The 27946-nt window shown below is 41.6% G+C and overlaps 1 pseudogene; it reads right to left on the bottom strand.

The window, feature by feature from the left end:
* Positions 1–209: 209 nt before the first annotated feature.
* On the bottom strand, positions 210–27830 carry LOC107035182 (transcription factor 7 pseudogene; annotated as a pseudogene).
* Positions 27831–27946: the final 116 nt, after the last annotated feature.

The raw sequence follows: 27946 nt of genomic DNA, 5'->3' as shown, positions 1-27946 counted from the left end.
TAAGCCAGCTCATTCTTGGTCCATGAAGTATCTGGTATGGGGAGGGCCTGGCAGTGGTGGGGTTGGGGAGGCGGAGTGGGGAGAGCAGTTGAGTTCAGTCCAGCCCACCTACAGCCTATAGCAGAAAAGCAAGGGAGGCAGGGGCATCTGGCTAGCCGGACAGATGTGAGAGAAGAACAGAAGCAGGCTGCCATAGGCATTAAGGATGCCCTTAATCAGATGGCACAACGCAGATCTGATTCCCACCATCTGGAGCAGTTTGAATTGATGGACCCAGTTTCAGGCAGAAGTTGTGCAGCCTCTGAAATCTCCAGGGCCTGGACCCTGAGTGGGAACTAATAGGGGCCCTGGCTGGTTTCCACAGGCTTTGGGGCTCTGCTGTCCCCTCTCAGAGGGCAGACCCCGGGGGAAGCTGTGTGTCCTGTGCATGCTAGGCTGCCTGTCTCTGAGGCTCCTGTTGCTATCCCTGTGTGCTCTGCAGGCCGCTGTGAGGGGCCGGAGGAGGGCCCAGGGAGCTGGGAGGCTGAGAGCGGCCGAGAGACCTGGTAATGCAGGCGCTGGCTTGGCAGGGCCAGCAGGCAGTTCTGTGGGAAAGTGGGACAGCAGGAGGTGTGAGGGCGAGTCCTGGGGGGCTGGGGACCCGGGGCAGCCAAGAGCACTGTCATCGGGAGGAACAGGGCTGGGGCAGCGGCCTTCTCCGGGTAGGTACCGAGTGCATTTCTTTTTCCTCCTAGGAGTAGTGAAGAGAGTTATCTGCATGGACCACACCAATCCGTCTGCTGGCTGAGGCCAAAGTGAGCACGGCATGTTTAGGCGAGCCAAGGTCTCTGTTGGATTCTTGGTGCTTCTCCCTTGACTGCCTCTTCTTCTTCCCATAGTTGTCCCGCCCCAACCAGCCTAGGTTTAGCTGCATGTGCGGCTGCCTCTCCTTGCGGGCAGCTCATAATACCTGGCCCGCTCTTCTCGCGACAGCGCGTGCCACCTGCGGCCCAGGATCTGGCTGATGGCAGCGCTCTCCTTGAGCGTGCATTCTGCAGTGACCTTGGCTCTCGTCTCCTTCATGTACAGCATGAAGGCATTGAGTGGTTTCTTGATGGTTGGCTTCTTGGCCTCCTTCTATGCCTTGGATTCTGCCCATGCTTCAGGCTGCGGTCATAGGGCTGCAGCTCCTGCTTCCCTGAAGGGGGCGCAATGGCTGGGTGGGGGATGGCTGTGGGGTGACCAGGTACACTGGAGCCTAACATCAGGGATGGGTGGGTGAACCAGCTCACTGTGTGGGGGAGCTGCCCATGCTGCCTGAGGTCAGAGAGTAGAAGCCAGAGAGGTCAGGGGTCTGCCGAGGCCTGTGAGCTCCTTGCTTCTGGCTGATGTCAGCTGGTGCAGGTGTGCAGTGTGGGCTGCTGAAGTGTTCATAGAGAGCAGAAAGTTGGGGAATGCCGTGGGAAGGCTGACTGCCCTTGTTGTGCAGCGGTGGCTGTGGCTGCGGGTGTTGCCCTGATCCCAAGGCTGGTGGGTAGTGCATGATCAGATTGAAGGTGGAGTAGACGGCATCTTTGTACATGCTGCTGGGGCACACCGGGGCCTTCCGGAGACCCTGTAAGTCTGTCGGGGAACAGTCTTTGCGAAGTGTGTTCCTTCCCGAGAGCCTTGGGGCCCCAGCTTCCAGACCTCGGCCTCACGGGCCCAGCGCCCTCCCCTGGGACACACCCCCCCTTCCCCGCATCGCTGGCCGCGCCCTCAGACTCGTGGACAAGGGACGACTTGAGCTCGGCCAGGTCGCGCTCTGGGGCCTGTGGCGCTATCCCGGCTCTTGTGGTCCTGCTCCTCGCCCTCATTCTGGAAGGCCACGAGCTCATCCGGCACGTCGAGGTCATCCAGCTGCGGTGTGGGGTGTGGGGGTGCAGGACGCTGTGGGTGCGAGGGCAGTGAGCCCGGAGTCCAGCCCTCCGAAAATAATATATTTTGTTGTCTAGTATGTTTGTTAAAAATCCTTAGAAGGATAAACAGGAGACCAATAACAGTGATTACTTGTTGGAGGTATGGGAATTGAGTGCATGTGTACATTTTAGCGTATTTGGAGTTTGAACCATATGAATGTACCACTTACGGCGAGTAAATAAATTAATTAAGGAAACTCTCCCCCAAACCAAACCAAAAAATGTATAAAATGAAATACAGTGCAGTATGATGCAGCAGCTTTTCGATGGAGATTCCATGAACAGCTGAGAAACTTGTTTGGTTGGAGCCATGTCCTCTTAATGCCTTAATGCAGTATATGGGCAAAAGTGTGCATGTTTGTGTGTTTGTGCATGTGTGTGGGTGTGTGAGTGCATGAGTGTCTCCTACAGAGGCTGGAGGTTGAGTAAAAGGGACCGTCATGGAATTATTTGGAGAGACGTCATCATTGATTCCTATGCTCTGTTCTTCTTGTGTCTTATAATTTTTGGTGTATTTTGATCAATGACTCTTATTGTCTGTAAGATTTTAAGTAAGGACTCAGGTCTCTGGCCCTTTTGGCCAGTAAAACAGCACAGTATCATCATTGTTTCAGGACCATTTGTGAGAGAGAAGCTCCCAACTGAGCTTATCGTAGGGTGGGATAGGCAGAGGAGAAAGGAGAGAAGAAAGAAGCAACATTATCGTCTTCTTCTAGTCCTTACCTGGCTGTGCTTGCCGGTCAGTGAGGGTGTTACTGGCAGCCTTCTGTCTGCTTCCCATACATCTCTCCCACTGTGGACGTTCGGAAAGAAGATACCAGAAACTCCTCTTTTAGGCACCAAAAGGAAATGTGCTTCATGCACTGGACGTGTTGAACGATGATTCTTGCCATCGCTGTATCTGCCTCATATTTTTCCTTTTGTCTCACGGTATCAAGGAACTTCTAATTTTTGTCCATTCTGAGAAAAAGGGACAAGAACTCCAGGTCAAGATTATGATCATGCCAGTATATGTCATCCCAGGAAGCTGCATTCACAGAACAGCACGTAGAGCCTAATAACCACAACCACATAGCGTCCCTTTTCTTTTTATCTCAGAATTTGTTGCTAATGTTTGCTCCTTTACTTTTTTATAGAACCCATGAGGAATGTGTCCTTGCAATTTAATCAGCACCCTTTTAATTAATGTGTTGTTGTTGGACCAGTTGGTTGGACTAATCTCAAACCCCCAAAGGATTGAGAATCTACTGCTGTGTCCCTGATGTGAACTGGCCCAAGAGAAGCTAAAGCATTAGGGATCTGTCCATGACACTTCTGTGGCCCCAGAAGGATCCTAGCTTTCCATTCACCAGCAAAGCAGCTAAATAGCTTTGGTTGCTTCATTTAGCCTTGTGATTATTTTTTTCTGGAACTTTTCGTAATGAATTGTGTGCATTATTTATGTATTTTAGATATTAACCCCTTATCAGACGTACCATTTGCAAATATATCCTCCCGTTCAGTAGGTTGCCTTTTCATTTTGTTGATGGTTTCCTTCACTGTGAAAAAACTTAAGTTTCATTAGGTGCCATTTGTCTATTTTTGCTTTTGTTGTCCTTACTTGAGACATAGCCAAAAAAGAATTGCTGTCAAATAGTGTACTGTCTGTGTTTTCTTCTGGGAGTTTTATGGTTTCAGGTCTTACATTTAGGACTTTAATCCAGTTTGGATTTATTTTTGAAGATGATGTAAGAAAATGTTCTAATGTCATTCTTTTCCATGAAGCTGTCCGGGTTTCCCAGCACCGCATATTGAAGAGATTGTCTTTCCCCCATTGTGTATTCCTGCCTCCTTTGTCAGATTTGCCATATTTGTGCATGGGTTTATTTCTGGGCTCTCTGTTCTGTTCCATTGATCTAGGTGTCCTTTTTTGTGCCAGTATTATACTGTTTTTTGTTTTGTTTTGTTTTGTTTTTTGTTTTTAATGGAGATGAATGGAACCCGGGACCTCGTGCATGCTAAGTATGCGCTCTGCCAGTGAGCTGCACCCTGTAGCTTTCTGTAGCTTTGTGGCGTAGTCTGAAGTCAGGGACTGTGATACCTCCATCTCTGTTCTTTATTCTCATGACTGCTTTGCCTGTTTGGGGTCTTTTGTGGTTCCATTCAAATGTTAGGATTCTTTGCTCTAGTTCTATGAAAAATGTCATGGATATTTTGTTAGGGATTGGATTAAATCTGTAGATTGTTTTGGGTAGTGTGGACAATTTAACAATATTAATTCTTCTAATTTGTGAACATGGGATATCTTCTCATGTATTTATACCATCCTCAATTTCCATTTCCTTCATTGATGTCTTAGAGTTTTCAGAGTAGAGGTTAAATTTCATCTCATTGGTTAAATTTATTCTTAGGTATTTTATTCTTTTTGATGTGATTGTAAATAGAATTGTTTTCTTGATTTCTTTTTTGGATAGTTCATTATGAGTGTATAGAAAAGCAAAAGATTACTATATATTAATGTTGTATTCTGCACTATTACTGAATTCATTTATTAGTTTTAATAGTCTAGAAGATACCCTGTGTCTTCTGATTGGAGCATTTTGTCCACTGACATTTAAAGTGATTATTGATAGGTATGTGCTTATTGCCATGTTGTTGCTTTCTGGTTGTTTTTGTGTTTCTTCCCTGTTAATTTCTTTTTCTTTTAGTTTCATTACTTATGGTTTATTTCTTTAGTGTTACGTTTGGGTTTCTTTCTGTCTAATTTTTGTGTATCTATTGTAGGTTTTTGATTTGTGTTTACCATGGAGTTCTTATATGTCTACCTATGACTATATCTACTTGCTTTAAATGGATAATGATTTAAGTTCAGGCACATTCTAAAAGGTCTACATGTTCACCCCCCAACCACATGTTGTGTCTTTGATGTCATATATAACATGTCAGTGTGATGGCAAACAGAATCTTCATGCCCACCCCTTACCTGTTATTGTAGTTATAGTTGATTTTACAGTTTTGGTCTTTTAACCATCATACTAGCTTATTTAAATGATTAATCCACTGCTTTTCTTATATATTTGCCTTTACCATTCAGATGTTTCTTTTTCTATATTTTCTTACTTCTTGTTATAGCCTTCTCTTTTTCACTTAAAGAAGACCCTTTAACGTTTCTTATAAGGTCAGTTTAGTGGTGATGAACTCTTAGTTTTTGAGGTCTGGGAAACTATCCCTCCCTCAATTCTGAATGATAAACTCTCTTGATAGTGTATCCTAAGTTGAAGGTGTTTGTTTGTTTGTTTTTAGCATTCTAAATACATTATGCCACTGCTTTCTGGCTTGCAAAGTTTCTGCTGAAAAGTCAGCTGATAGCCTTATGGATGTGACTCTTTGTTTATCTCTTGCTGCCCTGAAAATTCTCTTTTAATTTTTAACTTTTACCATTTTAATTATGGTATGTTTTGGTGTGGGTCTCTTTGAGTTCATCTTATTTGGGACTCTCTGTGCTTCCTGTACCTGGATATCTGTTTCCTCCTTTGGGTTATAGAAATTGTCGGCCATGATTTCATCAGATACATTTTGGACCCCTTTCTTTCTCTCTTCTCCTCTGGGACCCTTATAATGTCAGTGTTAGCATGCCTGATGTCCCAGAGGTCCCTTAGACTATCCTTATTTTTTAACATTTGTTTTTCTTTTTGCAGCTCTGAGTGGGTGATTTACATTTTTCTGTCTTTCGGATCACTTATGCATCCGTCTGTGTCACCTAATCTGTTAATTCATTTAGTGTATTTTTTGTTTTTGTTACTGTATTCTTCAGCTCTGTCTGATTCTTTTTTTTAATATTTTGTAGTTCTCTGTTGAAATTCTCACTGTGTTCACCTATCCTTTTCTTCCTTTCAGTTAGCATTTTTATTACAATTGCTTTGAACTATTTATCAGGTAAATTATTTCTGCTTCAAATTAGGTGGGTTTTTTTTTTCTGGGTTTTATCTTGTTCTTTCATTTGAAACATATTCTTCTGTTTTCTCATTTTGTTTAACTTTCTCTGTATTTTGTATTTATGAAATTGGGTGAAACAGCTGCCTATCCTGGTCCTGAAGGCTTGTCCTTGTGTGGGAACATCCCTGTGCAGCCTGCTTGTGCCCAGAGGCTTTGGTGTGAGAACTGGATCTGAAGTAAGCAGGGGCCATAGCTTCTCCTGGGGTGTGCTGGCAGCCGCTGCCTTGATGAGGGGTAAGGCTGGAGTTGGAGGGGAGAGCAGAGCCAGATGTGAGCTGTGGCTTCTCCTAGCTTGTAGTCCTATCAGGGATGGGCCCAGAGCCCACGGGGCTGGAGCAGGAGCCCTGTGGGAGTTGGGCTTCTCCCCAGAGTGATGGCAGTCTCTGACTTGGTGGGGGTGTGGCCCGGGCCAGAGGCCTTGGGGCTATACTGCTGTGCTGGTTCTACCTGTCCCTGCCACGTGGATGCCTTGGTTATGGTGCGATCAGGGCTGAGATGTTGGAGCTGCATTACTGAGATGTCTCGTTCCCTGGTGTATGCATGCATGTGCATCATGGTAATGGTGGTCTCCTCCTCGGCTAGAGGCATGGCTGGGCCTGAGCTAGCTCTGCTTCTTCCCCAGTGTGCACACGCATGTGCATGCTGGGAACGGTGATCTCCACCCTGGCTAGTGGCAGGGCCTGGCCAAGCCAGCTCTGCTCCCTCCATCATAGGCACATACACTGGCAATTGTGGGCTCTGCTCTGGCTAGAGGCAGGGCTGGGGCCTGACCTGGCTGTGCTCCTTCCCTGGTGAGCACATGTGCATTGGCAATGATGGCCTTCTTGTCAGTGGGGGGCAGTGGTGGAGCAGGAGGTGCTGGAGCCAGAGCCCGGTGTGTGCTGAGGGACCTGCTGGGGTGGTCCTGGCAGGCTGGCCAGAGCACAAGGCAGTCTTCTATCTGCTACCTCCATGCTGGGTCTGGGATCCAGCAGGTGTGTGCGTAAGTCCTTCAAGAGCAGTCTCAGTTTATTCCAGCCCTCTGGTAAGCCCTTCTTGGTTTTCAAACCAGATAAAGGGGCTTATCTTCCTGATGGACCTTAAGGCTTGGTTTGCCTAATATGTGGCTTGAACCCAATGATCCCCAGAGAGGATCCCTGAGCCGCTCCTCTCTGGCTCACCCACCAGGGGTGTGGGTTCTTAATAGATTGCTTCTCTTCCCCTCCTGTCAGACTCCATGTGGTTCTTTCCTTACAGCCTTGGTGGTAGAAGAGTCATTCTGCTCATTTTTGGATCATTATCACTGAGACCTGCTTTATATGTATTTGTAGTTTTGATTGATTGATGGGGGAGGTGAGCTCAGGGTCTTCCTCCTCTGCCATATTGATCCTGCCTCACCAGAGAAGGATTTTAAAGAGTTGTTATAACTCTGTTCCATGAAATACAGGAAAACTTGCAACCAATGAGTAAAGTTATATAGAATCTCAGCAGAAAAATTAAAAATAAAAAATAAAAAAATAGAATTTACAGAACTGAAAATTATAATTGTTTGGAATAAAAATACGCTGGTCTTTACGGTTTTAGCTTCCATTATTGGGTGGCATCCTGGAGGTAAACCCCATAGCACAGCGTAGGACCTAACAGACTGCAAAAAACTGCTGAAGTGGAATTAGTCATCAACCTGCCCTCTGGAGCTACTCAGGATAAATATAATCCCTTTGATATTGGGAAGATTCTAAATATTAAAAAATCACAACCATCACATACTTCTGTGATTGTTGCTTTTGAACAGGAACCATTGGAGGCGAGATGGATATGTATGTCTCAGAGAACCTGTTGCCCCTTCTGTCACCCAGATTTTCCTCATTGTTTGTGTCTGTTTGAGATGCTGGTCAGATGCTTTCATTTGCATCTGTAGGTGATGGGAAATGAATAGCCAGAAGTTGGTAAAGGATCCAGGAACTGGTCCCTTTCAGTCCCTGCTCGATAGGCAGCGGACCATTGTGGTTGAGAGCATAGATTCTGGAGCCAGACCACCTGGGTTTGAATCGTAGCATCACTACTAACTGTGTGACCATGCGCAGCTGTTTAACTTTCCTAGGTCTACGGTTCCTCGTGTATAAAATCTGGATAACAATAATACCAATAAGGGAAACTAATATTTTTAAAGCATGAAAAAAATTAATAAAGGGAAACCTCAACTAAATAGAGTCAAGAGAACAGAAGGGGGCGCTGTCTTCCCCTGCCATGATAGCGGAGCCTAACCAGGAAAAAGACAGACTTCTCTTCTTTCCAGCCAAGAGTTCAGCCAATGAAAAGCCATGGACTCTTTGCTCACTATAGCCCTCCCGACTTCCTTTTCCTCTCTATAAAAGTGTTCTCCATCCCTTGTCATGTGGGGACTTGGACATGGCTCACCATGGTTGCAGGCCCCAGATTGCAATTCTCTGCCAATCCCAGATAAACCCGTTTTTGTTGGAGAAACATCTGGTGGTCTGTTTGTCTCAGGTTAATAGCCCAATGGCACATCCTTTAAAACTTTCCCATGACTTCTTGGAGAACCAGAAGCAGGAATGGAGTATGACAGCTGTGATTTACATTTCTATCATGTGCTACTTGCAGAGTTCTTTGGCATCTACTTCAGTCTGCACTGCATAAATTTGGACTGACTGACTGAAAGTGGTGAGGTTGGAAACGGTGAAGGATCATTTCTCTCTTTTGCCTCAAAGTTTGGTAACTTCTCTATGAGCCCGTGTTCCCCTCTCCGCCCTACAGCTCATGCTGTACTGAGGACAGAGTTGTTCTGCTTCTCAAAGTTCCAGCCATGCCTCCCACGAGTGCACACATCCTGACTGACTTAGATATCCCTCCAGGAGGAGTATTTTATATCTCCCCTGGGGTCAGCTGTGGAGTCGAGTTAAGAGCATTAGGCATGAGGAAACTGAGTCAAATCCTAGACCAGCATCTAACTAATTAAAAGACATTTAATAAGTCACTTCACCCTTCTGAGATACGGCTTTTCTTCCTGTAAAGGAGGGCTATTTCCATCTATGTCACTGGCTATTTTGAAAATTAAGAAAGAATAATATACTAATAATATAGTAATAGAATATAGTAAAATACATAATAGAGTAAATACACATGAGCATACAAATATGTATATTTAATATTTAACGAAACATCTTTCTCTAAAGCTACATGGCTTGGTTTGAATTTCCTTGGTAGAACTTACCATTTTCTTCCTTGTGTTGTCTATTATTTCTTTTTTTTCCCAAAAAGTCCCAAAGTTCTAGATTTGTAAATTCTAATATATATATAATAAACATCAAGTTTATAATGTATAGCACACGGAACTATATTCAATATCTTGTAGTAACTTATGGTGAAAAGGAATATGAAAACAAATATATGTATGTACCTATATGACTGAAGCATTGTGCTGTACACTAGAAATTGACACAATATTGTGAACTGACCATACTTCAATAAAAACATAAAACAAAAACAAACACAAAAATGTCCCACAGGAACCCTTGAAAACACACCCAAAATGGACTAATTTTTCTTAAATTACTCCCTTGTTAATTAATTTCATTAAAGGCATCATTTTCTTTTAGTGGCTCAAACTTAAGACATCTCCTTACTACTTTCATAAAAATTACCACATTCTATTTCTGTTTCCACATTACCTTTACATTTAGCTCCTTCATATGTATCTTAACTGTCTCTCCTCTAGATTGCTTTAGGAGCTGCCTAATTAAACTTTTGGACTCACCACTCCTCCCTGTTCTCTTACTTCTCTTAATGCACTCTTAATTCAAGACAAACTCGGGGGTTGGGTAAAGCTCAGTGGTAGAGCACATACCTAGGCTGCATGAGGTCCTGGGTTCAATCCCCAGTACCTCCATTAAAATAAACAAACTTGATTACCTCCCCCAAAACAATACTTAAAAAAAAAAAAAAAGGAACTCTCACTTTGCTTCATGCAGAGCTTTTATTCTCTCTCTAATATTAGAAATACTCCTAGGCCCACCAGGCAACCTGAAAGTTAGGACTTCAGTAATAACTTACATCTTACTCCAGGGTACACCCACTTGCATTTTTCTGACTCTCCCCTCTTGAATTTTCTCCGATCTTGAGTCTTCGGCTCATTTTTGCTTTCCTTTTGTTTTTAATGCTCTTTTCTATTATTAAAATACAGGTACTGGGGATTGAACCCAGGACTTCACGCACATGCTCTACCACTGAGCCCTACCCCCACCCCTGGCTTTTGTTTTTTAATACATTTTTATTGCATATGTACCTATTCCCAGAAATTTTTTTGGCTTATTTTATGGTTTCTTTAACTGTTAATAATCTTACAAAAGGGTATCAATAATAATCTTTGGGGATTTACATTTTTAAATATTACTACTAAGTTGCTAAGATCCAGCCAAATTGTAGTATATCTCTGTGGGCCATTCAGACAAAAAAGGGATTTCTCTACTGGCTGGAGTGACTAACCCAAATACCAAGGACTTTGTGTCACTGCTCCACAATGGGGGGCAAGGAGGGCCATGTCTGGAACTCTGTCTGGGATGCCTTTTGTATTTTTAAGTCCAATAGCAGAGATTTAATAGCAACCCCAGCAACCAAAAACAAAGGGCAGTACTTTTGAAGACTCAGACCCTTCAGGAATGAAATTCTGGGTCACCTCAGCTGAGGACCAAGAGGCAGCGATGTTCAGTGCTTCCCCCAGAGATCTGAGCATCAGATATGTGGTCATACCACCTTGTGAGCTCCTAGGTCCTGGTAACATTGCCTTCCCCTTCTATTCCCCTCGTCCTATGGGAAGTTACTTCTTCGTGCAGTTAATAATCAATGGGGTACCTTGGCATCCATCTTTTTTTCTCCTTTAGTCTTTTTCAGTATGTACCTATGTATCTATTTCCCTGTTTTAAATCTTCTTGGTTCAGAAATACCAGATGGGATTTTTGTTCCCTGAATGGGCCCCAGCTGTGTTAAAATTGACATGCCAACTAGACAGGCTTTTCCAGAGAGTCAATCTCAGGTCATTGGTACATGAAGTAATTTAAATTACAATGTGAAAATTACCCTAGGACAGCTTGTTTGACAGAAGGGGGATGGGTGCAACAATGGCTTGACATACTGGTGCAATGATTTTTATTTGCATTGAAAGTTATCAATATACACATAGATCCTTAGGAATGTTGTAAGGAATTGAGTAGGGGAGGTCAACTTTCCTTGACTTCAGATTCAGAGGAGTAACGTGAGAGCAGTTAAGTGGCATGTAGTTCTCCCAAAAGTCTACAGCCTTAGCTTTTCTTTGATTCTATCTTCTTTGGTACTTAATATTTCACTATAGAAAATATTTGAAATACTGCATACTATTTGGCCTTCTTGAGTTTACCCATAACAGCAAAATTAGGCAATCATCAAAATTGTTGCATTCATTGGTTAAACATAATATTGCAGGATTTATTCATTTGATAGAAATTTATTAAGTAGTCACTCTCTGTCAGCCCTGTCTAAGCACTGAAGGTACAACAGTGAACAGAACAGATCTCAAATCTTCAAGTTTATGTAATGTTTTTACTGGCCAACCTTGAAAATTCCCTACATGAAATACCTTCATTCCCTCCATGATTTGGTCATTCATTCACACAGATACATATGCATTTGTAATCATATCCTCTTTGGTTAAAAAGACAATTGGGGTAGTTCTCACCCTTGGTGTTTTAGAGACCCAGAAGCATTAAAAGGTGAATAATGTCACTTTTCCATCAGCTCTGGTCAAATTCTTGGCACTCTGAACTATCTATAGAAGAGAACAATTTTATATTTTTACTAGCAGTAAAAAATAGTAGATAATGAAACAATTTGCACACTCTTCCAAGATACATTCAATTCACCTCTTCAAAATGTTACCCTATTTGGAAATAATGATATTTCAGGACAATCATTTGTATATTATTGATACTGTTAATTAGCATTGTCATGGAATCCCATTGTTGTTGCTCCAATATGCGAATGGTGCTAGAAATTCCACTTTTGAATTTAATCCCTGCTCATGTGCAAAATTCCTAACTACTTAAAATGTATGAAGCACAGAGCTGCAAAGAACTAAGTTTAGCCCAAAATTCTTCAGGGAGCAAAAGGTATGGGTGCTTCCTCAGCTATTAGCTTCTTTTAAATGGTGAAGCAGAAAGAATTCCTGTACACCCACCACTGGGCACCTCTCTCCCCAACCACCCAAAACATTATTTTTCAAGAAGTCTGTATGTCTGAAGTGAATTGTCTGTGGCCAGTAGGACCTTTGAGGTGTGGATGTTTGTGTTAAGCTGTAGTGTGAAAAATACAAAGAACATACATTGCTACTGCCTAATTCACTATACTTTCTTTCCTGACTTCTACTAGTAAGAAGTGTGGGTTTTTTAGAACCTTGAAGATTCTGTAATTTCTCCATTTCACAAGCAGATCACAGCTGGTAGGTTCAGTGGCCTGAAGGGGATTTTAGACTCAAGGTGAAGAGCCTCCTCTAAATCAGGCTTTGGGAAAGACTCCTATTTGTCTTGTGCTTCAGAAATCCAGTTTCACACAGTTCACTTTGGGTTAATGAGTGTAAAGGGTGCATCTGGAGCTGGACTAACAGTTCTGCAGGTGCCCACCAGTGGCATCTCTCTTCCCCCCATTAGTTTGCTGGTGCCTAACTTGTGGAAAGAGAACGGAGGGTCAGTTTTTCTCCTGCCAGCGCACCAGAGAGTGGGCTCATTAGGTCCCTCCACCAAGAGGTTTTAGTAGCATTGGTACCATGTCTTAAACTCGTGACCTTTTCTGAACATTTTATAACACCAAGAGTCTCTTACAAGAATCTGAGTTTCATTATGGTCATGTAAGCGACCCGGGGAAGTAGCCGTGGCGGGGGGCGGATTGTGGAATCACAGCTGACAAAAATGAATTTATTGGAAAACACTCACTGAGTGCCATGCACACTGTGTGTTTGCCCTGCACTAAGTGCTGGGGTTACAAAGAATAGGACAAAGACTTTGTCCCCAAGAAACTTTTATGGAGAGCAAAGGTCTAGGACAAGTTAAAGCAGCGCAGATCTCACTGTCCTGACAGAAATTAATATGTTTTTCTTAAATAAATTGCTCCCCAGTTTGCCACAAGCCCATTGGGTAAATTTCCAGCGTTCTGAGAATGTTGATTCTGACCATTTTTTCCAGTTTGTGGTGACTTTTGATTTGATCACTTTTGGTCATCAAATCAAAAAAAAGTTTGGTGATTTGATGAGCTTCCCAGTCAATGGAAGAAATGGCACTGCAGAGGAAGGGACGGCAGAGAACTGGCTGGTGGGTAGGAATGCAGGCTGAGCTCCAGGGAGGATGCACCTAGAGGTGGAGGGGAAGCTAGGAAGTCAGAGAAGGGAAGAGCAAGGGCAGGGGGTCAGAATGAATGGGGAGTGTAGGCCCCCATCTGAAGGCTCTAGAGAATAAGCCATGGGCTGAACTGATAAACAAGCTGTGAGAAATGTCAGGTAGCTGGCTGGATAAGAGATGGCCTACTTATTGAAGTTTTGTGACGAACTTTAAAACAACCTGTCCTTGATCATTAAGTCCTGTGCTTACTGCAGGAGCCTGGGAACCTGGAGCCTGGGAACCTAAATAGCTTAAAATTATTAACACTGTTATAACTTAGATGGTACATGAGGCATCATGCATGTCCTAAATAAACCCTTTTACAAAAATCAGTAAGAGTAGCCATCAGCTCTCTCCACATACGGTGTGTATGTGTACATGATACCACGACACCAACAGGGAGATAAAGACAGATTAGGCCGGAGGGAAAGGGAGGATGCACAGACACAGTTGGAGGCCAGGGCAGGAAAGGCTCAAAAACATTGGCAAAGGCGGTTCACATCCCACTGGTCTGAAAGCTTCAATTTCAAGCACTATCCAAAGTGATCTGAAGCCAGATAGAAAACCGAAGGCATCCAGAGTCCCTGGGGACAGGTCGGAGAAGCAGTTTCCTAAACCCCACCCCTACCCTGAAGAGTCACTTTGAGATGGGGTTTAAAACCTTGAGTGTGACCAGCCCCCTGTCCCCTACACCAGTGGATCTGAAGCATAATAAAATGCGACACTCTGCCCTAACCTAGGAGATGAGGGTAAGGGTCTGGCATTTGTGGAAGACAGAAGCTTCCTACCATTTGCCAGGTTGGAATCGTGTCTTGTCCTTACCAACCAGCTGGAAGGTAGTCCCCTTACTACCCCACAGGACAGAAATAAGAGAGGTTCAGTGACTTGGGGGCCCAAGTCCACACAGCTAATGAATGGTAGAAGGATTTCCATTCAGCTCTTTCTGATTCTGGCTGGAGAGGTAATGAGAAGTGAAGTCGTTCAGTGGCCCAGCAAGTGAGCTCTGGATCCAGAAATGCTTAAATCTGAATCCCAGCTCTACTCCATGATGTTTGCTGGGCCTTCCCTAACACAGTGGGGGCCCAGGGCAACCCAGCAAATGTGGGGCTAAGACAAGTGCCACAGTGTCAGTGTTTTTCACAGGCCCCTTGAGAGAGCACTGAAGACAGAAACTAAGTTGAATTTTACTGATGTTCAGAAAAGTAGTTACATCATCATCTGGTTCTTTAGCCTCAGTCAGAGGGGCCAGAGTGTGTGACATCAGGGAAGTCCCAATACCTCACTGAGCCTCAGTTCCTCATCTGTAAGTTCAGAAAAACGTCAGATTAAATAAGAATATTGTTAGGACAGTTTCTGGTTTGTAGTGAACACCGGATGACGACTAGGTGTTATTATTGCAGTCTGACTATTTCTCACGTCCCAATCCCATCAAGTTCTTGCCTTCCACTGCTCTTCTGAGCAATGGAGTGAGATCTTTTCTTGTCTGGACTCCAGATACATCCTTACTTGGCAACTGATTGAAATCATCAAAGTAGTATTAATGCAGCTGCCCCTCTCAACACTGCAATAGCTCGTGCTCTCCCGGCTTCTGGACGCTGGTTCCTCTCACTCTTTTTTAAAAAAATGGATTTACATTTTAAAATTATTTGTCAACTATACCTCAGTAAAGCTGGAGGGGGAATCACAAAACAATGAACCAAAAACTGCATGATATGCGTAGTGTACAGTTCAAATAGTATTAAGTGAAACAACACGGCCCGCCGCAGTGCCTTGCCCCTGATGAGCTCCTCGCCTGCCTTCCTGAGCCAGCACACGGGGCGGCTCCCTTCTAGGGAGCAGGTTTTAGCTGAATTTTCTGGTGCTTTCCTTCGCATCTCTTTGCACGTCTAGTTCTTGATTTATCTATTTTAAACTCTGTTTATTGGATTCCTGATAACATTGACAAGTTAGTTCTTTTGCACCCCCACTCCTAGTCCATTCTTGAGATTTAGTTATGTCACTATTTCCAGATAATTGGTACTTTTTACAGAATTGTGACTGTAAATATTGTTTCCCGTAGAGCTTAATAGACTCTGATTACATTCGTGTCCCCTCCTGACAGCCAGGTGCTCAGTGCCCTCTCCGTCCCTCTCTTCACTCTCTGCCATGCCGTGTCCTCAGCGCTCAGAGTTCTGGGGCTTAGCAGCGCCCACTTCCCTCAGAGCCCCCTCCTCCAGGTTCTGCGCTCCAGTGTGTGCTAGTCACCTCCTCGGCCAGTCACACAGCTGCCATCCTGGAACTGCCCCTCCCTGCTTCCGGGGTTGGGCCTTTTCCTGGCTCCCTTCTCTTCTTGCTTTCTTTACTGTCTTTGCTGGAGCACATCCCACTTAAGAATCCCTAACCAATACTCAAAGACAGATGGTCTTTGGACCTCCTCATGATAACAGTTATACCTTTAGTAGACATTAATTGGGAAAAAATACGTAAGGACCAAAAATTACTGTAAAGGTTATTATTTTTAGAAAATAAAATGCACAGGCGGCCTGAGGTGGGACGGGGCTCACACCGCGTCGCTCCCCGGTGCCGTGTCACTCTCCTCATCCGGCTCTTCCGGCTCGATGGTCAGAATCACGTCAGCTGCGCCATCTCTGGGTACCCTGGGGTAAGAACAACAGTGCTGAGGGCCTTTACTCTTGAAAGGGACAGTTAAAATTTTCATTATTTCCTCATTTGGATGAGAAGTTTAAGTTGTCCCCGATCACTTACCTCGCAACCCTACTGAAAATCTCTTCCTCATCAGAAGACTCATCATGTAGCTTCTGCGCCATTTTTTTCTTGCGTGTGGCACTGAGAGGTCTGTACAAGTCCCTGAGCCAGAGCGGCTGCATCCTCCAGAAGAAGTCCTAGAACAGAACTTCTGTCAGGACAGTGAGATCTGCATTGCTTTAGCTTGTCCTAGACCTTTGCTCTCCATGACAGTGGGAGCCTTCAAACACAGCCTACATCCTAATAACCAAAACCTTCCCCAACTTCGGAAAGGAGACAGTCACCCACGTCAAGGAAGGGCAGAGTTCCACACAGGATCCACCCAAAGAGGAGCACACCAAGTTACATAGTAATCAAAGCGACAAAAATTACAGATAAGGAAGAAATATTAAACTTAGCAGTACCAGTATCTCCTCAGAGAATAAAGAAATAAGAGTTACCTCCCACCACCAAAACAAAACACAAAGTTAAAAATGCTGCTTTATTAATTAATTAGCTCTTGGCTTGTCTTTGAGGTGGACTTCACATTCAAAATAGACTCTAGCACACCTCTCACTTGTTCACCTGGGGTTTGTCAATAACATAGAGGTTTCATTCAAGAAACCGAGTTATAATTACCTGAAACCCAGGCTTTGTGGGTCTTGAACCTCACCTACTTTGGAAAAATCCTGTCTAATAAAAACATGCAAAGTTATGAACACTAAAATTGCCAGGACCCCTGCCAAGACCTTGGAAGGGACCTAGGCAAGTGGGGAGCCCTGCAGCTTCAGCTTCATTTAGTTGATGATAAATCCACCTCAGCTGGGGCCCTTTTCCAGACTTACTTTATGCAGGGGTAAACATTATTTGAACTTACAAACACCTCAGTAATGTAATACGCAACAAAATGACAACTTGAGGGGTGGCACATTTTAGACTTTCCAGATTTGGCACAAAACAAAGGAGGAGCCCAGCCCCCAACACACACCGTATTCTCACAATCTTTTGAAAGTAACCGTGAATGAATTTTAGGAAAGCTATTAATTTATTTCCAACAGCAGCTCTGATTCTTTCATTAACTTTTGCTGCCATTTCAGATGAACACAGAAATTCAAGATCAGGCTCGTGCCTCTTGCATGACCATCTTTTCTAACCCACCAGTCATTTTCTACTTCCTTGCCTCCCTACTTGGCTCCCCTGCTGCAGAGATGCTAGTATGGCTCTCGTAAGTTTTACCATCAATTTTCTTCCAGTATGAAAGGTTCTTGGGGACAAAATCTTTGGCCTATTCTTCTTTGTAACACCAGCACTTAGTGAAGTGCAGACACATAGTGCACATGGCATTCAGTGAGTGTTTTCCAATAAATTCATTCATTTTTATCTACTGTGATTCCACAATTCTTTCTCTCCTGGCTCGCCTACATAACCATAAGGAAACTTAGATTCTAAAAGAGACTCTCGGTGTTATAAAATGTTTAGGAAAGGTCATGAGTTTAAGACATGGTACCAATGCTACTAAAACCTCTTGGAGATAAATCACAGAGAAAAAAATGTGACAATGAGTGTGTAACATGTCCATGAATGACTGAAAAATTGTGCTGAACACTGGAATTGGACACAACATTGTAAAATGATTATAAATCAATAAAAAATGTTAAAAAAAAAAGGAAGACTCGACCAGCAACACTCAACAGGCTATGCTGAAAATGAAGATGCACTGTCTACATGAATGGATAAACAAAATGTGGTATACTCCATGTGGTGGAATATTATTCAACCATAAAAGGGATGAAACATTGATACAGGCTACAACATAGAAGAACCTGGAAAATATTATGCCAAGTGAAAGAAGCCAGTAGTCACAATATTCAATGATTCTGCTTATGTGAAATGTCCAGAATAGGCAAATCTATAGAGACTGAAAGTAGATTGGTGACTGTCTGGGGCTGGGGACCTGGGAGAGTGGATGGGTAGGGGGCTGAAGGCCAAAGGATGAAGGATTTCTTTTTGGAGTGATGAAAATGTTCTACAATTGACTGTAAGGACAGTTGTACCCATCTGTGAACATATAAAGAACCATTGAATTGTACACTTTAAGTGGGTAAACTGTATGATATATTAACTGTATCTCAATAAAGCTACTTCCGATCAAAAAAAAAAAAAAAAAACTCTTGGAGGAGGGACCTAATGAGCCCCCTTTCCGGTGCGCTGGCAAGAGAAAAACTGACCCTTTGTTCTCTTTCCACAAGTTAGGTACCAGCGAACTAATGAAAGGGGGAGGGAGGCTGCCACTGGTGGGCATCTGCAGAACTGTTAGTCCAGCTCCAGATGCACCCTCGACACCTTCATTAACCCAAAGAAATCTGTGTGAAACTGAATTTCTGAACCACAAGACAAACAGAAGTCTTTTCCAGAGCCTGATTTAGAGGAGACTCAAGGTTTCACCTTGAGTCTAAAATCCCCTTCAGACCACTGAACCTACCTGCTGTGATCTGCTTGTGACATGGAGAAGTCACAGAATTTTCAAGGTTCTGAAAAACCCACACTTCTTATTAGAAGTAGTCAGAAAAGACAGAATAGAGAATTCAGTGATAGCAATGTATATTCTTTGTATTTTTCACACTACAGCTTAACACAAACATCCGAACCAAGGTTCCTATTGGCCACAGACAATTCACTTCAGACTAATATAGACTTTTTGAAAAATAATGTTTTGGATGGTTGGGGAGAGAAGTGGATGTTCAAGAATTCTCTCTGCTTTACCATTTAAAGGAAGCTAATACTTGAGAAGGCACCCATACCTTTTGCTCCCTGAAGAATTCTGGGCTAAACTTAGTTCTTTGCAGTTCTGTGCTGCATAAGCTTTAAGTAGTTAGGAATTTTGCACATGAGCAGGGATTAAATTCAAAGGTGGAATTTCAAGTACTATTCGCATATTGGAGCAACAACAATGGGATTCCATGACAATGCTAATTTGAGTGTTTCTGTCGGGTGCCTTTTATTTTATTGCTCGTGCCAAACATCAGTACTAGGGAGAGCAAAGTGTTCCATATATGAATTAGACAAGTCTCATGGCCTCTTTGTACCTTAGTTTTCTCATTTGAAAAAAAAAAAAAAAAGAAGAAAAAAGAAAAAAAAAAGAATCGATCTCAAGACATAATTTCTGGAATCCACAGTGAGCTTACACCCAGATAACCAATTACCAATAACCAAAACATAGTTTTTCACATGTATTCATCTATTTCACTTACACCTTCTGTAGAAACTGCATTCCATGTGCGGCCCGGAACGTTCCAAAGCTCAGGTCTGTGACTGAATTACAACCAAGATTGCTACAAAAGAGAGAAAGAAAAAAAAAAAAAAAAAAAAAAAGAAGCAAAAGAAGAAGAAAAAAATATTCTTTCAGAACATTATCCTTTGGCAGTAATTCTAATTTATATGCAATGAAACATGACCTCATTATCCCTTCCATACACTAAAGAAATCTCACTGTGGAAAATAGTTGCTCATGATTTATAGTTTCATGATTATATACATGGTGCATTAGATACAAAACGGTAAATCCTCAGTAAGTATTTGTGATAAGTGATCCTTTCTTCTCTACCAAAGGGCAGTACTACTGACATTTTGGGCCGGACAACTCTTTGTTGTGGGGGGCTCTCTAGTACCCTGTAGGGGGTTTAGCAGCATCTCCGGCCTCTGTCCACCAGATGGCAGCAGCATAACTATAGTTCTGATAACCAAAAATGTCTCCAGATATTGCCAAATGTCATCTGAGTGCAAATCTTTGCGAGAGACAAAAAGAATTAGCTACATAATTCTAGTAGCTTTCTACACTAAAATTTTAATGTTTCAAAATCAGTAGCAAATTAATTTTATAAAAAATTAACTTTTATAAAAATTCCAAACATAATGAAGTTATATTTGTAACTTACACAAACTGCAGAAAAGGTAGTGATTCAAATGTACCGCTTTCAATAAACTGTATTTTATTGCAAGATAAATCTCTAGGAAAAGGAAAAGGAAAATATTGCCTCAATTAGCTACTAGATATCTAATTAGTAGGAATAACTACTAGAGGTTAGAATAATAACAATGAATAAGCAGCTTCTATATAATCTCTAAACCTTATGAATTGTTATTTAAACCTTCCAAAGCCCCTAACCCTGCCCTCACCCATCTTAAGAGTCTCACTTTCATTATGTTTACTAAAAACATACACCTATATAGATCTTGGTAGATTTTGGAGGTAATCTCTCAGAGCAGAAGAATTGATTAGATAACCTTTTGTGGTCTCAACAAATTCTAGATTATAAGCTAGAAGTTTTTACCTTGATATATAATTATAATGTTTAATATGAAAAGCAATACTCTATTTACACAACTCTCAGTTCAATCCTGTTTTTCTACGCCAATTCAATACCAGAATAAAAGGCTTTCACACGACTTGAAAGGGATTACTCCTCTTATTAATGTGTAATTTGAACTAATTCAGCATTATACTAAAATACTGACTTATTTGAAACACCCACACTTGACTATAGCTGGCTATCTTACTTCCACTGATTCTAACTCAGTCTCTCCTTTCTCCTGGGTGGGTGTAACTATCTTCTGACTGGTGTTTGCACCTGTAGTCCCTTTCTCAGCCATCCTGTACAGTCACCAGATTAACTCTCCAGACGTGGTTCTCAAATACCACCATCACTTGTGAACTTACTGAAGAAATGCTCAGCTCTACTCTGGACCAACTGAATCAGCAACTGTGGGGCAGAACTTGCGCTTTAACAAGCCCTCCAAGTGACTGACTCTGCTGCAGGCTCGAGTCTGTCCAAGAGCACTGCTGTGGGAACGGGGCAGCTTGGCGTGTTACCCTTGGCGTGGCCTTCAAAGCCCTAGATGACCTGGCCCTAATCTCCTACTCTTCTTACTTGTACTCTACAGGCACTCAAAGCATGTTTCCTGTGTTTTGCATCTCTCCTACCTTCTTTTTGCAAATGTACTCTTCCCAAGATGTCTGTCTGATGACATACAGTGGCCCTTTAAGGTCCTGTTCAGACAGCACTGCTCTAACATTTTCCCTGATCCAGTTTGGAGTCTTCCCTCTTCTGAGCTCCAAAACCAACTTAGAGCTCTCATTGCCCCTCTCCACTTTTTTTCTTATATAGCTATTTTTGCAGCCCATTTCCTCTGAGTATAAACTCCTTGAATGTATGGACTAGACCCACTCATGTGCATTGTCTATCATGTTTAAAGCCAATGCGTGAACACAAAGCAAAGTCAGATAGTTTTTAAAATAAACAACTAGCTGGGGAGTGAACAGGAGGAAGAAAATCACTGTTTTAGAAGAAACACTCCCTTTTCTATGCCTCTACAGCACTCTTGTCATCCACTTAGTGTTTCTGCATGACGGTTTGAGCTTAGGTTTTTTTTTTTTCCCTGTAAGATCAGGATTTCCTAGAAGGAACTGTTTTACCTATCGTGTTTACAACACTAGGCACACTGCTTGGCATATTCTTTTTTACTGATTGACATTTTTTTAAATGAGTGAGAATAATTTATGCTAACATGAAATAATCTGCTAAGAGGGTATTTCATAGTAGAAGTAATTAATGGCCTAATCTATTGAGCAGTTATCTCATTTATTTTTCTCCAAACTGTGTTTCTAAGGTTTGGAGCCCAGATGACAGAGGGACCCAAGAAGACTAATACAAAAGTGGTTGCCCCTTAAGGCTTGGATGGCTTGATAGTTAAAAGGACTATTTTTAGGGTCATGTGAGGCTCCTTATACCCCCTTCCCTCAGCCTTCCATATTTGCAAGAAGAATCTCTGCTAAAGAGCGTCATTAGTTAGCTTAGTAAGGATTAATGACATACACAGCTCTAGATGCCACAGACAAAAGATAAAAATTGATCTTTTATAGTAGAGAACACAGTATCTCCTTATCTCTAAATTAACAAAAATACCATGCAAGCATTTCTTTCCTTGTATAATGACACTGCAGTTTTTCGTTTTGTAATTAGTGAAGTTAGGGACACTTCTAATATGCATATTTGGTGTAAACAATTATAACTATACCACTTTAACCATCATCTTAAACATTTTTAATATTGGTATAACAATTCCTGCATTGAATCCTTAACACCAGTCTGTTCTCTTGGTAACTTGATATGTTCTGGACAATACTGTTTACATAATTCATCTACTTTAATATTTAACATTTAAATGTGAATTTAATTTACATTAAAATTATGAATTAATGGCATTCATATTAATGTAAGTGTTCTATATTTTCTGGTCCTGTAGGTGATAATCTGAGCTTTACTTTAATTCCTCTCATTCTACTAAAGCACCTTTTTCAGACCTTTTCTGTGAAGGCCACACAGTGAGTCCGTGAGGTTGTGCAGGCCACACACAGTCTCTGCTGTGTGTTTTCCTTTGTCTTTTCCCTCCATTTTCCCACTTACAGCCCTTTAAACATCGTCCTTAACTTGTGTGCTGTGCAAATACAGATCATGGGATGGATCTGATCTGCGGGCCATAAACTAAATGTAAGTGGATGGTATATGAACACTTATATAATAAGGTTCATATGGGTATCTATAATTGCTCAGACCACATTACCACTTTTCCTCTACAACTAAAAGGTGTTTTTCTATCTATATCTTGTCTATATAAATTTAAAAATTAAAAATGAATAGGAGGTATTTGATGCTAGAGATGGGCTGGGGCCCTACAGACCTAGAGAATCACAGAATTTTATTGCTCAAAAAGACTGTAGAGGTTATTTAATTTAAACCCCTTAATTACTTTATCGATAATACAACTAAGAACTCATAAATAAATGGTTAACTAATTAACTTACAAATACCGGAGGACTAGCAAGCCTTTAAATGAATCCTTATGTAACTCAAAGAATTATCTCTGAGAATTCTGAAAAATGAAAAGGTTATTTTTGGATCAAAATGCAAAACAACTACAATTATTTACTACATAGGACTAACTCCCATATGTAGGAGAAATCTGGGTAATGGTGCCACCTGAGTACCTTAATTCTTATTTTAGACATGGTGATCTCCACTCCAGTTTCATTTAATCATTTCTTCTCACATCTTCCTTTGTGTCCATGTCTTTTCATCACACACACACACACACGCACGCACGCACACACCCCTATCCACTCTTCCTTACCAAATCATGTATTTAATGCCTATTCTTCCGATCACAAGTCCTTGGTTAGAACCCAACTCTGGGCAGCACTGATGCTGCAGAGCTGCCACTCCTTTCTCGCTTTTCCCAAACCGTATCTGGAAGTCCCAGACAGAGTATATCAGGGCTGGAAATGAAGTCTTCTGATTTTTGTCCCCACTGAAAATTTTTTTTTTCAAAATTAAAATGTACGTAAAATATACATACCTGTTCACTTTAATAATTAGAAATCCGCATGTGACACCATTCACGTCAAGAAAGAACACAGCCAGCGCCCCCGGAGCCCCCGCTGTGCTCCTTTCCAATTGCAGCCCTCTCCCTAGAGGAAACCACTATCCTGACTTTAATACTGATTTCCTTCTTTTTCACATGTAGTTTTGCCTTTTATACATCAGCCACAAAGAATATAACTTATTCTTCTTGAACTTTATGTGTGTGGAATCATTTGTGTATTATTCTCTATGTTCTTTCATTCAACAATATTTTGTAAATTTATTTTACTCTTGCATGTAGCATGTAGTGCTGCATGTCTAGCAACATGTGGCTACTGAGTGCTTGAGTGGCTAATGTGCCTAAGGAGTTGAATTCTAATTTAATTTAATTATTTTTAAAATTAAAATGTAAAAACTGATAGTGTAATTACTGGAAAACTTTAAGTGTGTTTGCAACAATTTGGGTATGTGATACAACTTTTCAACTGTAAATTTTAAGAAAGCTAAGTACAAATAAAATTCAGCAACAAAATTGAGATTTCAAACAGTACAGACAAACACTACGGAGACTCATTAATTTTTATACTGATTACAGGTAGATATGACAATACTTTGGATATTTTTGAAGACAATGCAAAAAGATGTAGAACATCTTATCAACAATGTAATTTGGAAGTCATATTTATGATTTGTCTATTCAAGTTGAGTAATACAAACTGCCATGAAAAATGCCAGTTAACTGCTTTGAATATAGCTTTTCCCCTAAAATCACTTATTTTATCTAACCTGACTTGTCTACAAATCAGTATAAAAAAATAGAAAAATGAGTAAAGGACAGACAATTCAGAGATGAAATACAAATGCTCAGCACACATATAAAATATTTAAATTCACAGGTACTCAGAAAAATTCAAATTCAGATGGAACCCCTTTTATTCACCCTTCAGATCAGCCAAAAACATGAGGAATATCCAGCAGTGGAAGGCTGTGGGGAAGTAAAGGCTGTCAGGGAGTGCTGACTGAATTGAAACTGGCACAAGGTGCTTGAGGGCAATTAGAAGTTTTTATCTACATAGTCTTCACCCCAACAATCCCATTTCTGGTATCTATTCTACAGAAATACCTCACAGGCTCACAAAGATGCATGTACAAGGATGTTCATTGCAACAGTGTTTGTAACAAGAAAACTGGACATAATGTAAACACCTTTCAACATGGGCATTATTAAACTGATATGTCCAATACTATGGACTATTATGCAGGAGTTTAAATGAATGGGGCAACCCTCTATGTACTGAGAAGTAAAGAAATCTAAGACGTATCGTGACATTAAAGAATCAAGTTGCAAGATTTTACCACTTATGTAAAAAGGTATAATAAAGTCACACAACTAACTTATCGTTATCTGTAAATATGTATGTAGTCAAATACAAGGAAAAGAGTCTGGAAGGACTGTTACTAAACTCAAAATTGTGTGAGTGGGGGATTAAGGCACAAGGAGGGTTTTCACTACACCTGTTATTTCATTTTTCTATATGGAGGATATAATCATGTATTACTGGTATAATGGAAAATAAGTTTAAATTGGTTCTTGCTTATTTGAATGAGGGCCTGCCAAGTTTAATTTTTTAAATAAACACAGAATTTCAATCAATAGGTTGGTTTGGAATGTGAAGGGGGAAATACCTTTTAACACAGCTGTTGACCTCGGAATTCTGGACCAAGAAGAATGTGACAAGGCAGTTAGTGTTTTGTATGCATATTTAGAGAGAATATACTCACAGTTTCTCAGTCCAGTGGTAAGGCTTCCATGTATTTTCATCAATGTAAGAAATAGAGTTTCCTTGGAAATCTCTGTGAAGAAACACAGTTCATATCCTTAAATAGGTAGGAAGAGAATGAGCAGAGTAAGTGAGACAATCATGGCAACCTTGTGGGGAATACTCAAATGCAGAAAAGACCAGCTTTCTAACTCCCACAGCTTCTCAGCTTCCCAGTGGGCCCAATTCCTAAAGATATAATAAAGATATAATGTGACGCCACTGGCACAAACGATGAGGCATCTCCTCAGAACCTGACCCTGTCTGTCCATTTTCTTGGATATATATTGCCAATTGTTTTCAATGTAAGTCTTTTTTCTCCCAAAGTCACTTATGTGTCTAAAATGACTCCTACAAATCAATGATAAAAATGGCAAAAATGTATCATTATCAGCAAGTAAAGAAATCTTATGCCAGGTAACACCAAAGCTTTGGCTCAGTGCCCTCTAACTCTCCAGGTATTGGAAGGATAGGGGCAGTTAGAAATTAGAGACTAATATGGAAAACTCTCTCTCAGACATATTGCAAAAGGAAAAGCACAGATCGCTGAACGAGGAGTAAAGTTATTACCTCATTAGGGGAAAAAATGCAAAGGAAAGAGACTGGAAGGAAGGACACACATCAAAACAGTAACATAGTTATCTTATGGGTGGGAAGGAGGGTGGGGAGAGAATGTCACATTTTAGCCTGTATATACTTCTATGATGTTTTCTTTTAAACAGTGAGAATGTATCCATGACTTTACACATTTAAAAGAAGCTGTTAAGTGCTTGAGGTTCAGTTTCAACCACTGTGGATGGCTTTGAATCTTTACCTTTAGCTTTGTCCTCTTCCCTCAGCAACAATGATTTAGCTTATATGCACATTTTTCAGGGGGATCAGAAATAAGTCAAAACAGATACCTGTCTGGCCACCTGCCCACGGGACATTTCCACTCAAACAGAAGAAGCCTTCTGGTTGCTTTATGTTCATCAATAAAACTGAATCCATTTCCCTCAAACTGGCTCTCCTTCCCAACTGTATTTTCACCTGTTGTACCACCATCGTTCTCATCAACATACTTGATTTTTCTCTCCTGTACCCCTCAGCCCCTGACTCTAGGCAGTTACTAAACCTTGTCGGTTTCCCTTTGTCGTGCTCTCAGGACTTCCTTCTCCTCCTGTCACAACCATGCTAGTTCAGCCCATTCTCGCTCTCCTCCTAGGTTTGGTACAGCATTCTGTTTGGTCTCCCTGAATCCAACCTTCCTCTCTAGATCATACTACATATGGAATCTAAAATAAGCTTCTTGTTTTCATTATTTCTCTCTTTTCCTTGAAAACTTTCAATGGCTCCCCACATCTTATACCATATTTTCAAACCCCCCATTTTTAACAGTCAAGGTTTTTCATAGCATATCTTTCATTGGTGCTTAACCCAGTTCTTCACAGCTAGACGATCTCTTAAATCCTGATTCCTGCAGCCATGCCTTTCCCTAGACTGTACTCCCTATTTTTACTCTAACAAATCACAGCCAGTCTTTACATTCCAGTGACAGTTTTAGCTTATCCATACAGTTTCCCCTGACCTCCACACCCGAGTGATTCCAGGTTCTGGTTAATTTCAGCACCTCTCTGTATCTTTTAATACTCAATTACACAACACCTCCCTTTTAAGGTGTAGTCTCATTCTTCCCACCTATCACTGTGATGTTCTGGAGACAATGCCATACTTCTGTGGCTCCCACAGTACTTACTTAGCCTTGGGTTAGGCATAAAATGGGTGCTATATATAGAAATCCTGAGGGCAAAGATAAGTAATCAATATAACTGAGGGGTTGAATAAAAATAATGGCTAACACTCAAATATATGCTAGGCACTGATATAAGAGCTTTACATGCATTAACTCATCTAAATCTCACAATAATCCTACAAGATGGTGACTATGATAATCCCCACTTTCCAGATGAGGAAACTGAGTCACAAAGCTAATAAATGGCAGACCTGGATTCAAACCCAGGTAGTCTGAATCCAGAATCTCTACTCTTAACCACTTTGTTGTATTACCACCAATGAGATGGGGAGAGGGACGTGTTGCTGCAACGAGGATGGAGCAAAACTGGGAGAAGAGAAGACATTAAGAAACTAAATAATGGAGAAACTAAAAAATAGAGAAGGAAAAAGAATAAGGGCAATTATAAGTAAAAGACTGCAGAAAGAATGGTAGTAAGAAGGCAAATGAAGATAAGAAATTGCTTATAAGACAAACAAAAGGTAAAAATAGTCAGTCAACATGAGCTGGGGAGATGAGGAAGACCCAGGAAGACCCCAAAGTCTGCCAGGTCAGGCAGGATGCAGAGAACAAACGAGGAAAAGCAGTTCTTACAGGACAGTGAAGGTGCCGTTGTAGCTGTCGGGCTCTGGCACAGGCACTCTGTGGAGCCTCTCCTTTGGGCTGAGACCAACGCAGGACAAGGTCTCATCACTGCAGGTGCAGAGCTGACAGATTGGTTCACGCTTGTGGGAGTGCTCTGTTCCGGTTGCTCCTTTTCTGAGGTGTATGTTACAGACTGTACCACTGAAGGCTCAGTCGAAGCAGGTGTCTTCAGTGACCCTGGGTGCCGAGTTGTGGTAAATTCCTGGTCTATACGTGGAACTGTGACTCGAGTCAGGTCTGGGTGTGCAAATGCCACCCT

Source organism: Vicugna pacos, chromosome 16 (assembly GCF_048564905.1).
Source record: "Vicugna pacos chromosome 16, VicPac4, whole genome shotgun sequence".
Taxonomy (NCBI): domain Eukaryota; kingdom Metazoa; phylum Chordata; class Mammalia; order Artiodactyla; family Camelidae; genus Vicugna; species Vicugna pacos.
This window is presented reverse-complemented; position numbering and strand designations above follow the sequence as displayed.